At 48.4% G+C, this 13,941-nt stretch overlaps 1 protein-coding gene across 3 annotated transcripts in view; it reads left to right on the plus strand.

The window, feature by feature from the left end:
• Window positions 1-13,941, plus strand: part of AIP (AHR interacting HSP90 co-chaperone) — a 115,915-nt gene that overhangs the window by 37,927 nt on the left and 64,047 nt on the right. The window lies entirely within an intron of this gene.

Consider the following 13,941-nt stretch of genomic DNA (forward strand, 5'->3'; position numbering starts at 1 on the left):
TTGATATTTTTCACATTCATTATGTTTTCCATTTATATACCAAGGTTGATTACACCTCCACTCTTTAGTCTGGTTGATACTTGGTTCTATCATTTATATAATAGTAAAAAAAGGTGGTGGTAGCCCGTTAAAATCCCTAACCCCCTTTTTAGCTTATCACTTATATATATCTTATCACTTATATATATCTTATCACTTATTTATCTTATCACTTATATAACCATAAGGGAGACTATCAATTCCATTTTATAAAATAAACCTCTTATCATCAAAAGCCCCCAATGCTTTCTTATTTATCTCTTCTGAATATAATTGATGTTTATAACTTCTTATTCCATTAATCTTTCTAAACTCTTCTTTCTTTGTTGTTAAACAGTTATAATAATCCTTAAAGTTTATTGTTTCTTTAATAACATTTTTCTTTACACCTTTTAACTTCTTATCAGTCTTTTCAACGTTATTCACAATGTATTTATAAGCATAAGCCTTGGACCTCAATCCCACAAATTCACTCATGACATTTCCTCCTAATTCATCCTTGAACTTTCCAATCACCTTTTTATTTTTAGAAGAGAACAACTCACTCTCTGGACTATAATTACTTGTATCATAGATATTAATGTCCTCTTTCATGTCTGAATAAACATCATCAGTATTAATTTTCAAAATAAAACTATCTGTATCCATATAAAGTAGATTAACATCATTTTGATATTTCTTCCTCAAGTTATTATAAAAGTAATCATACATTAATGACTTTGATAAATCAAGAATTGATGTTCCAATATAAATAGGTTTGTCCATTTCAATACTCTCTTCAACCAAATGGATCGCACAAAAGTTCTCAGTAAAGACCTCGGCTCTTATAAAACTCGGTCTATTAATTAATTTTGATGCTTGTTCCCAAGATGTTGATAGTCTGATATTTTGTCTTTGTCCTCATGTTCTCCATGGTCTTACCAAAGACCGCATTATTCATCAATTTATAAAAGTCTTTCTCAAAATTTGTTTTTGACTCTGTTCTTCTTTGTGTATTAAAATCAATGTACTCCTTTAGCCAATGACTTTGATTGAACTTTAGAACCCTATGGATCTTCTCTACTCTTAGACCTTTTGATAAATATTGTCGCAAATTTCTTTGGTGTAGAACATAATTTTTCTTTATATATAAAGTAGTAAGTAATGTTTCTGTTGATTCACCTATATCAAACGATCGTTGATAATCACTCAACCATTCTTTCTTTGGACTTTCTTTCTCACAAGCAAATGGAAGATCTTTATGTTTGATATGAAGTTCTTCAGGATATTTTAAATCGACCTCAAAATAATAACCAACCTTTGAATCATCCAATTCTTTTTGTGTAGAGATACATACATCTTGTAAAACCTTTTTGTAGTCTTTTTCCTTTACCCATCTAAGTTTTCCATAAGGAAGAGCCTGAGACATTGCCCAGCCATACAAGTTGTTTGCGTCATAGTACATCAAGTAAGAACTCTTTTTCGTTGAATCATAATTTGGAAGATATTTGTTATTTGCTTTTGCGTATCTACTCGAGCAGACTTGTGAAATTCCACCTCTGTTTTGCCTTTTCAATCATCAAAAGCATATCAACATCGGTTATCAAATCCAAAGCGTGTTTTGTCATTTTCAACATCGCACTGCAAGCCAATCCAGGTGCTGTGTAGTAGTGAGCAGGATCCAATCCATATCCAGTGCGACAAACAGATCTAAAGGCTTCAAATACATCGGCCAATAAAAGCACATCAGTTTTGAGATACAAATCGTGATACTCGCCAAGATTCTTGATGTTATATTTTTCCCAAACATTTTGTGCGTGTACATAATCTTTATCAGATATATGACTGTTGTTTAATTTGTTATAGAAATTTTCTTTTGAAGGAAGTTGTGTTTCATTGAATCTCTCAAATGAGTCCATATAGTCATAGGGGTAAATTCCCTTTTGTGTTAGAAAATCTTTATCTGAAAAATACTCTGAAAGACATGGAAACTCTTTTAGATTTTGAACCAAGTTAGCCAATGGACCTGCCATGAATTTAAATGTATCAAGAAATCTGATATGAGTAATAGGAGATGTGTGAATTGTTTTTGTGAATGAAATGTATTTCTGATCTGTGTTAGGAATTGCTGAAATGTGTCCAGATGTCTTTGAAAGTTCATTAATAAATAGATGCGTATCATAATGAGCGTTGTTATGAAGAAAGACGGGAATGAAAGAGGGGAGTTTATAATTAATATTACAACTTTGATGAGCCGGACCTCTATATTTACCAGTGAGATGACAATGATCTCTAACCTTTAGACCTTCACCAATTTTTTCCTCACAAATATGACAAACATTGTTTTTTCTAAATTCCCTTTTCTCTTCACTCGTCAAGGACATTGGTTTATTGGTTTCTCTCATTATCTTGGTTAATCGAACACAGTTTTTTTCTAGTCGTTTCACAAACTCCTCTGGGGTATTTGAGCCTCTATACTCCTCTAACTTGTTATATTTATCACCAACGGATGATTTGATACAATAACAAAAACCGCAAGGAGTATGTTTTTGATATTTATTTGTGTATGATTCTTTTGGATCTGGGGAAGCAGTATCTATTTTTTCTAGAATACTTTCAAAATCAGCATATATAACAAATGGATGTTTGATCTTTTTCTTTTCATCTTTGAATGTGATCTTTGAGCCTTCTTTAGGCATATTGATTACCGTTGATTTATGATCACCACAATAATTTGAATGTTTATCTAATCTTTCTTGTGAATTGAAGAAGTTAAGACAACGCAAACAAATATATATTTTATTTGTTCTTTTACATACTTGTGGTTTTATTAATTTCGCAATATCTTTGATGTATGTATAATGTGAATTTTCCTCTGAATTAAAATATAGAAGACTAGCAGAAGTACCCGGCATTGCCGGGCGGGGGAGGGGAGGGGAGGGGGAAGATGAGGGGAGGGGAACGGGGGGGAGGGGAGGAGAGGGGGGGAGGGGAGAAGAGGGGGGGAGGGGAGAAGAGGGGGGGGGGAGGGGAGAAGAGGGGGGGGGGAGTACCCGGCATACCGTGTATAAACGTGAGGGAGAAGAGGGGCGAGGGGGAGGGGGAGGGAGGGGGGGAGGGGAGAAGAGGGGGGGAGGGAGAGGGGTGGGAGGGGGAGGGGAGGGGAAGGGGGGAGGGGAGGGGGAGGGGAGGGAGGGGAGGGGGAGGGCCAGTCAACAATGACGTTGCAGTTCTCATGGTCGGAGAGCAGCACAACAATCGCGACATCGTCCTGTATCTTCGCAACAGCATGAAGCGGATTTTGGAGACTCACCGATCCTGTGACGCCCTCCAGTACCGGCGTTGCCGGGCGGGGGAAGGGAGACCCGTACATTCCCAACCCGTACATTCGCCCTCTCAACTCAAGCTCACTCGGACAAAAGCCTCGCACAAATTACACCGTGAAGGCCCAATGGCCATGTCTATGCCACAAATCAAGTACGTCAGCGAGTCGGGCGCACTGAATTGAAAATATATAGAACGCTCATACTCCGTGAAAAGTGAAGCTACAATATTTTTGAAAAATTTCATTGGTTGCTAGGAGACGGCAGCATGTAAAAACCGTTTGAATATTTGCAATACAGTTTGATCCAGAGGTAAGTGGTATGGTCTTGCTGGTTGGTGGACACGATATGTGTAAGGGAAATTATTTTGGTGTCCTGTATCTGGTCGTGCTAGTTGGTGAACACGGTCCATTTAAGGGAAATGATTTTCTGTCATTCTTCTGAGTGGTTGCTTCTCCTTCCCTGTATTTTTGTTCATTTTATTGTTTTTTTCCACTCTCTTGAGTTGTGGGCCTTCCTTGAGTGGTATTACATTTATCATCATCATCATTGGAATGTCTGTTGTAAAGATACGGACATCAAGTCCGTATCTTGATGCAGAGAGCATCAAGCACCATCTTTTTATACCAGGCAACGGCAAGTCGGCAACGCACTAACGCAGACCTCGCTTGGCCCCGCCCACAGCAACCTCTCTCGGCCCCGCCCATAGCTGCCTCGCTCGGCCCCGCCCACAGCGATCTCGCCCGGGCCCACCCACAGCGACCTCGCTCGGTCCCGCCCACAGCGACCTTGCTCGGTCCCTCCCACAGCGGCATCACTCCGCCCTACCCCCTACACGGCACTATCGATATATTATTCGTACAATGCCGGGTACTTCTGCTCGCTGAAAACAAATCTATGTGAAACATGCTAAATCATGCTAAATGCTAATCATGCAGAAGTACCCGGCAAAAACGCAATCGCTCTGAAGTACATGCGAACGCGTAACTGAGTTAATGGCGGCAACGAACATCACGTGATCGCTCTGAGCGAATCAGCGCGCTGCTCTGCTTTCGGTCAGATTCCGGTCATAATATTTCGCGCTGAGATAAAAATATGGTAAAAACATATTATGAAATAAATTTTTAGGTCAGTCATGTTCGTCCCAGGCTCAATGGCCATGTCTGTGCCAAATATCAAGTACGTGAGCCTCTCCGTTTAGGAGTCTATCGGTAACATTACACACACACACACACACACACACACACACACACACACACACACACACACACACACACACACACAAACTGTGTTTTATATATATATAGATTAATATGAGTTTGTTTACAATTGTCAGAAAGCTTTAAAACCTGAATGTTGTTTGTTTCTGTTCGACCATAAACATTAACTGATAAATTATTCATCTTTTCAAATTTAGGAATATCATTTAAAGCCATAGGAAACTTTAGATCTTTCGTATTTAATGTATTCTCATATTTTTTATAATGAGATACTCTTTCATCATGAAAATGTGGAGGATGTAAGTGTGCTAGAATAGACCAGAGAAAACATTTATTGTCTTTATTTTTGATATTGATAACTGCTTTTCTATTCTTGATAACACTGGGTAAATCAATGTAAGAAGAAGCTTTTAGAGGATCTGATTTCAGAATATGAATGTCTATGAAAATAATTTTTCCTATATTGAATCCACTTCCTACGATTGAATTATCCACATCTTGCTCTTGTTTAATAAGTTCATCATAGACTCCTGATGTTTTAAAATCTTGATATGAAGATATAAAGTGTGGCTCAGTTCTCATGTATGGTGTATCTATAACTCCTTCGTCCTTTGTCATTTCTAATTTTACTCCCATATAAAATTTAAGTGGTTTCATTTCTTTTAGTGTTTTTTCAATCAACGTTTGAACAGCAGGTTTAACTATTTCTACAGCATCAACTATAGACTCTGGTTCAGGAGGTTTGAAGTTAAAGACTCTTATTTTAATATGCCTTTTGAATGCGCCATCAGAGTTTTTAGTTGTGATAAAATTTGATAAATGTTTGTTTGTTTTAATATGGGCTTTGAACCCCTTCTTTAGGATATCTCTATTACAGAGACTACAATGTTTTTTGTTCTTAGGAAGTGGTGATAATTGATTTAGAATGTTGTAAGTGTGTTTAACTGTGAGTATGTGTTTTCTATAATGTTTTACTTCCTTTTCACAAGTATCACAATAGACCAGGGGTCGGCAACCTTAGGCATGCGTGCCACCATTGGCACGCGGCAGCGTAATCATTGGCACACTGGCGAAAGCAGTGCCCTCTCAGCTGCATGCCAAATCACCTCTTGAACAGCCATTGGCTGTTACGCGGCCTGTCTTATTAGTCCCCTACCGGTTTTCAGCACCGCTTGAAAATGTTGTTTGTCGAACGTCGAGTGTTAAGCGCCATTTTGAGACAAAGCACGAGAAAACTTTCAAAGATCAGGCAGAAAAGGCAGAATCCATCAAACGTGCCATGTGCAGGTATGGGAAGCAAGCCAACACCCTCAAAATCTTTGCCACTGCTAAAAACCATGCGACTGAAGCAAGCTATCGCATTGCTCATTGCATTGCGAAATGCGGAAAGCCATTCACTGATGGCGAATATATTAAGGAGGCTTTTCTCTGTAGCTCAGAGGTTCTGTTTGAAGCCTTACCAAACAAAGAGACAATCAAATCAAGAATAAAAGATATTCCCATGTCGGCTAGAAGTGTTGAGCGACGCATCGAAGAAATGGCAGAAAATGTGAGCACGCAGCAAATAGCTGGGTTAAAAGATGCTGTGGTATTTAGCATTGCACTTGAGCGTGGACGTGAATGACATACCACGTTTGGCAGTCATGGCAAGATACTGTGATTCGACTGTAAGAGAGGAACTCTGCTGCTTAAAGCCAATGTTTGACACAGCAAAATGTGAGAACACAGCCAAGGTGTTTATGGAACATTTTGAGGAGCGAGGGATTGACTCTACCCAGAACTCGAGGACGAGAAGTGGGTTGTCAAACTTATGTTTCTCACGGATATTACGGGACACCTCAACGAGCTCAATCTCTGACTGCAAGGTGCAGGGCAAACTGTTTTGGACATCTTCGACACATGGACGGCTTTTGTCGACAAGCTAGCAATCTTTTCAAGCGATGTTGCTACCGCTACTTCAGACACATAAGGGAGCTGTCCTCGCAGCACAGCATCAGCACCGCTGAAATATGCAAATACATGAGTGAGCTTGAGTCGGAGTTCACAACATGATTTGGGGACTTTCAGAAGTATGGACCCATGTTCTCTTTCGTGATCAAGCCAGACAGCTTTGATGGACACGAATTTTATTTATCTCTGATAGACTGATTGGATACACAGGACATGGAAATGCAGCTGATTGAGCTGAAGAGTTCAACACTGTGGGTGACGAAGTTTGCAGAGCTACGGAAACAACTAGAAACCACGGCAGTGCAAGATTACGGAACCTGCATCTTCACCTGCTGGACATCCGTGCCGAAGAAGTCCAGCTGTCTCCGGAACGTTGCAATGGCTTTGCTGTCAGTCTTCGGGTCAACGTACCTCTGTGAGCAGATATTCTCACACACGAAGAACGTGCTCAGCCCCTCCCGCAGTCGTTTGACAACCGACCACTCCGAAGCATGTGTGCAACTTAAAGTGACTAACTACAACCCCCAGATAATGGAGCTCAGCAAAGGAAAGCAGGGCCAGGGATCACACTGACTGGTAGGCATCTGTTTATTTGTAGTACACATGGGTTTGCATCTGTAGCTGTTTGTCCATCTCTTTTTTTCCAACTCAGATATGGATGTTTTCATGAGGATGGCAGCATTCTTGCATAGTACTGGTATTTCTGTTTGATACACTTTATTCTCCCTTTTTGAAATTTGTTCCCAATGCAATACTTTGTAAATGAGTTACTGAAAGCAGTGTTTTGAAATGGGGTCCGTGCATATAATTTGTAACCTCATTGGGGACAAATTTTACAATGATGAAATGACAATTACAATGTCCTGATTATGAGATAAATGTTTCTTTAAAATGTTGTTGCTATGCATGTAGCCTGTATGGATGTTGTTGCTATGCATGTAGCCTGTATGGATGTTGTTGCTATGCATGTAGCCTGTATGGATGATGTTGCTATGCATGTAGCCTGTATGGATATTGGATGTTGTTGCTATGCATGTAGCATGTATGGATGGAATAAAATTCCATGTCTGTTGGAAATATTTTTTTGATGTGGTGTCATAATTAAACTTAATGTTAAACTTAATGTTGATATGACACACTAATTAACAATAACATTTCAAACTGGCACTTCATGTCAAAAAGGTTGCCGACCCCTGCAATAGACCATATTTATAGGGTAAGAAAACAGAGTGTTTTATATATATATCACTGTGCTTAAACTAAAACACCTTTTCGAGCTTTTTCGGCTCGTTTTATATACTAGGGCATGCCCGTACTATATATAAGCTAGGACGTGCCCGTACGTGGGTGCCCGTTCCTTGCCAAAAAAAAAAAAAAAAAAAATTTGTGTAGGGGTGTGTGTGTGTAAACATCCTAGGGCGTGCCCGTACGTGGGTGCAAAAAAACATGCGTGCAAACAACAACAACAAAAAAAAACTTTGAAACCACGTGGCAGTAACGACCACAGAACCCCCCCCCCCCTCTATTTACATGAATGGTTTGGTCCATTCGCAACGACCACAGAACCCCCCCCTCTATTTACATGCAATGGTTTGGTCCAAAGCGAACGGCTTGCGGTGTTTGGTAAAGAAATCGCCATAGCTCGGTAACTACTTGTCCGATTAATTTCAAACCTTGAAAAGGCACATCCTCGGGTCCCCAGCAATATACCTGGCAAGTTGCAAGTATATCGGACCCGTGGTTGTCGAGAAACAGCGGTCACAGACAAACATACATACATACATACAAACATACAAACATACAAACATACACACAGAGATTACTGGAATTATAGATAGATATAACTTTACTTAAACTAAAATGCCTTTTTGGCTTGTTTTATATGTATAACTTTACTTGAACTAAAACACCTTTACATCTCCCAATCCATATCAGAACCAGGGTCATATTCAGAATCAATCTCACAATCAGAGACATCTGAGTCATCAATAAAACTACTATCATAACTATCATATTGACTCTCTGAATCAAAACTATATACTGAACCTAGACTCTCCGTATCACAGGAGCAGAGACTCTCTGTATCACAGAGGCTCTCAGTATATGAGGAAACTTCTGAGCAGGAACTATCACTCATTTAATTAGCAGGAAAAATATTCCCATCAATATCAATATACTTTCTTTCATTAACGGATTCAATCACTACATTTTTAATATCAAAACTTATCTTAAAATAATCTCTAATTAACATAGAACGAAATGACATTTCACCAGAAATATTAACATCATTCATTTTACTTAGATCTACACCCTTTGGATTATTAAAGAAAATACAAATGTCTCCTCTAGAATTATTAATGGTCTTATCATTCATTTTCAAAGTATCGCGATCGATCACTTTTTCAAGCTTTGAATAAATTGCCAGGAGTAGAGGAGAAACTTTTGTTAGATTTACTTTTATGGATGTCTTTCCAGGTATAGTTAGAGCTCTTCCTTTAAATGAAATAGAGGGGCTTGTGGCGGACACAAAAGCCCACTGGCGTGGTGACATCATTCCGCGCACCAAGTGGGCGGTGGCCACGCCCGAGGGGTAGGCGTGGCCTCATGATATACACCGGGCGCGCAGCCCGGAGCGCGCCAGTGTTACAGTGAGCTCCTGAAATAAAGACGCTTATAAGTTACCGCTTGTCCGCTTCCTCCTTGCTCGCAAGCAGCGCGCGTAACGCCGCGCTTTACTGGTGACCCCCTCGACGTTGGATCTGCCGGAGCGATCCTTCCACACGCGACGCCATTGCCATGGCCAACTTCATCAAACTTCCCGAATTTTGGGAGGCTCAGGCCGAAGTCTGGTTCGTCCAGGCCGAAGCCCAATTTCAGCTTCGGCGCCTCACCGGCGATGACACGCGCTATTGCCACGTCGTCGCCTCCCTCGGGCCCGGCACGGCCGCTCGAGTTGTGTCCGTCCTTCGCCACCCGGCGACCCACCCGGACCCACCCGGACCCACCCACCCGGACCCACCCACCCGGACCCACCCGGACCCGGACCCGGACCCGGACCCACCCGAACCCACCCGGACGGCCACAAGTACGAGGCACTCAAGCGGCTACTCCTAGCCACGTTCGGCCTCACGGACGACGCATGGGCCGACCGCCTCCTGGATCTCCCCGAGCTCGGTGACACGCGCCCGTCGGTCCGAATGGACCATATGCTGTCACTGTTGGGCGACGAAGCCCCCGGTTCTCTATTCCGGGCGCTTTTCCGTAGCCAACTTCCAGCGCAGGTTCGCCTCGCGTTGGCCGGGACCGGGCTAACGGAACCCCGAGCATTGGCGGCCGAGGCGGACAAGTACTTCGCCGCTTCGGACACACGGGCGAGAGTCGGCGTGGCTGTCACGGCCCTCGTGGCTGATGCTGCTAATGCTGCTGATGCTGCTAATGCTGCTGATGCTGCTGATCCACAGCATCAGCTTATACAGCATACGCAGCATGCTGATACGCACCTCGTGACCGCCGCCACGCCCCGCCCACCACCGCGGCGAAAACCGCCACCGCGGGGAAACCCGCCAACTCCACCGGCCTGGCGGAGCCAGCCACGCTCCTCCAGCTCCACCACCTGGTGCTGGTTCCACGCCAAGTTTGGCCACGAAGCTCGGCAGTGCCATCCGCCATGCTCCTTCAACAGGTCGGGAAACGCCCGGGCCGACCCTCAATAGTGGCGATGAGCGCCGGCCGTTCGAGCAGCCTGCTGTTCATAACGGACACCTTCTCCGGGCTCCGTTACCTGTGCGACACGGGAGCGCAGGTGAGTGTCGTTCCCGCCGGCACGTCAGACAAGCACGCCGCGGGTGGGGGCCCCGCGCTGCTTGCCACGAACGGGACGCCCATCCGTACGTACGGAAAACGCTGCCCCTCTCTGCGGTTCGGAGGGCAGGTTTTCCGATGGACGTTCGTCACCGCCGACGTGCCCATGGCACTGTTTGGCGCGGACTTCCTGTGCGCTAATGGGCTCCTGGTCGACGTCAAGCGCAGACGTCTTGTCCAGGCCGAGACGTTCAGCTCGCTCGCTTGTGCGTTGCCCAGCTCGGCGAGCAGCTCAACGAGCGGCTTGCCAAGCGGCTTGCCGAACGGTTCGGTTCCGGCCACATTGGTCTGTACGCTTCCGGCAGCGGACGCATTCACCCGCCTCCTTGCCGGCTTCCCGGCCCTCACGCGGCCCACCTTCTCGGCGGGGGCCGTCAAGCACGGGGTGGCCCATCACATCCCCACCGTCGGGCCACCGGTCTACGCCCGGGCACGCCGCCTCGAGCCGACGAAGCTGGCGGTGGCAAAAGCGGAGTTCGCTACCCTGGAGCGACTCGGCATCGTTCGGCGCTCACAGAGCGCTTGGGCGTCGCCGCTGCACATCGTGCCGAAGCCCGGCGGGGGATGGCGACTGTGCGGGGACTATCGCCGTCTCAATGACGCCACGACTCCCGACCGCTACCCCGTCCCCCACATTCAGGACTTTTCCGCCCGTTTGGCGGGCATGTCCTTCTTCTCGAAGGTGGACCTCATACGCGGCTACCATCAGGTCCCCGTCAGGCCGGAGGACGTCCCGAAGACGGCGGTCATCACGCCATTCGGACTCTTCGAGTTCCTGCGCATGCCCTTCGGTCTGAAGAATGCGGCTCAGGCGTTCCAGCGACTGATGGACAGCGTCCTGCGCGACTTGGATTTTGTCTACGTCTACCTGGACGATATCCTCGTCGCCAGCGCGTCCCGCGAAGAGCACCTACGCCACCTCCGCACGCTCTTCGAACGCCTGGGCCAGCATGGCCTGATTGTGAACCCCGCAAAGTGCCGGTTCGGCACCGCCATAATCGATTTTCTGGGGCACCGTGTCACCAGGCACGGAGCCGTCCCCCTGCCGGCCAAGGTGGAGGCGGTGAAGGGGTTTCCGCGCCCCCGCACGATCAGAGGGCTGCAGGAGTTCCTGGGCATGGTGAACTTTTACCATCGGTTCCTGCCCCGTATCGCCCAGCTCCTGCGCCCCCTGCACGAAGCTCTCCGAGGTAAGCCGGGCAAAGGCGACGTTACCTGGACCGAGAAGATGGACGCGGCGTTCACGGGCGCGAAGCTTGCCTTGGCTAACGCCACCATGCTCGCGCACCCGGCGCCCGATGCACCGATCGCCCTCACCACCGATGCCTCGGACTACGCGGTGGGCGCGGTGCACGAGCAATGGGTGCGTGGAGCTTGGCAACCGCTGGCGTTCTTTAGCCGGCAGCTTCGCCCGCCCGAACGCCGTTACAGTACCTTCGACCGCGAGTTGCTCGGGCTTCACTTGGCGGTCAGGCACTTCCGCCATCTGCTCGAGCGCCGTGCGTTCACTGCCTTCGTCGACCACAAGCCGCTGATCTTCGCGATGGGCAAGGTCAACGAGCCGTGGTCAGCCCGGCAGCAGCGTCACCTCGGCCGTGTCCGAGTACACGACGGACATCCAGCACGTCGCGGGGAAGGACAACCCGGTGGCGGATTGCCTTTCCCGGGCCGTCGCCCACACAGTCCACCTCGGCATGGACTATGCCCGGATGGCAGCGGACCAGGCCGCTGACCCCGACGTCCAGGCCTTGCGGACCACCGTCACGGGCCTCCGCATCACCGAGGTGCCGTTCGACGGCGCGGGCGCGGCCCTCTTGTGCGACGTCTCCCTCGGGCGTCCTCGCCCCATCGTGCCCGCGGGCTGGCAGCGCCAGGTGTTTGACGCCATCCACGGCCTGTCCCACCCGGGCGCGAGGGCCTCCCAAAGGCTGATCGCCGACAAGTTCGTCTGGCATGGCCTCCGGAAGGCCGTCCGCGGCTGGGCCAGGACGTGCCTCGCGTGCCAGCGCGCCAAGGTGCACCGGCACACCCAGGCCCCGTTGGCCCCGTTCACGGTGCCGGAACGCCGGTTTGACCACGTCCACGTGGACCTGGTGGGACCTCTGCCCCCCTCGCGGGGTTTCACCTACGTCCTCACCATGGTGGACCGCACCACCCGGTGGCCGGAGGCCGTGCCCTTGGCGTCGACAACGGCGGCTGATGTCGCGCAGGCTTTCATCGCCACCTGGGTCGGCCGGTTCGGCGCCCCCTCAGACATCTCGTCCGACCGCGGCCCCCAGTTCACCTCGGAGCTCTGGGGGGCGGTCGCGCAGGGGCTCGGGGTCCGGCTGCACCGAACCACGGCCTACCACCCCCAGGCTAACGGCCTGTGTGAGCGATTTCACCGCTCATTGAAGGCCGCGCTCCGGGCCACCCTCCGCGACGGCGGCTGGGTCGACAGGCTCCCCTGGGTCCTGCTGGGCCTCCGGACGGCGCCCAAGGAGGACCTGCACGCATCGCGGCGGAGTTGGTCTTCGGGCAACCGCTGCGGGTGCCGGGCGAGTTCCTCCCCGACTCCACGGCACCATGGTCCGCGGCACAGCAGCGCTCCGCTCTGCAAGAGACCGCCCAGAGGTTCGCCCCGGTGCCAACGGCATGCCACGGGCACCCACCGACGCACGTCGCCCCGGAGCTTCGCACGGCGGAGTACGTCTTCGTCCGCCACGATGCCCACCGGACACCACTGCGGCCCCCGTATGACGGGCCTTTCCGCGTGCTGGAGACCGGGGCGAAGCACTTCACCCTGGACATCGGCGGTACTCCTGACCGCGTTTCGGTGGACCGCCTCAAGCCGGCCCACCTCGACGTGGACCATCCACCGCCAGTGGCCCGACCCCCACGTCGGGGCTGCCCCCCTGCGGGCGGACCCCCGGCACCGCCCAACCCCGCCGCCACGCCGCCCCCCGGTCCTGCACCCATCCCAGGGGCAGCCAGGGGCATCCCACCTGGCATCCCTGCACCCCAGACGCCGCCGATCGCCAGGGGGCGCTTCGGCCGGGTCATTCGTCTGCCCCGCAAACTGGCCCTCCAGGTGCGCGGGAATTCTGGGGGGGCGCGTGTGGCGGACACAAAAGCCCACTGGCGTGGTGACATCATTCCGCGCACCAAGTGGGCGGTGGCCACGCCCGAGGGGTAGGCGTGGCCTCATGATATACACCGGGCGCGCAGCCCGGAGCGCGCCAGTGTTACAGTGAGCTCCTGAAATAAAGACGCTTATAAGTTACCGCTTGTCCGCTTCCTCCTTGCTCGCAAGCAGCGCGCGTAACGCCGCGCTTTAGTCTCATGTTATTTTCCATAACTGGTTTTACCCAAAAATTTCCATATTTATCTTTGTTCAATTTAACATCTTTGACATATTTTTCTATATCTTCCACCGAAGTAGAGATTGATTGAAATTTGTCTTTTGTGCTTTGAAACATTGTATTTATTAACGAATAAACTTGCGTTTTGTTTAAGTAAAAATTTACCATATAAATATGATAAGTTCTGAAGGATATTTAGAATTTCCAGACTCTCCATATGATAAATTA

This window comes from Myxine glutinosa, chromosome 8 (genome assembly GCF_964187855.1).
Source record: "Myxine glutinosa chromosome 8, kmMyxGlut1.1, whole genome shotgun sequence".
NCBI lineage: Eukaryota > Metazoa > Chordata > Myxini > Myxiniformes > Myxinidae > Myxine > Myxine glutinosa.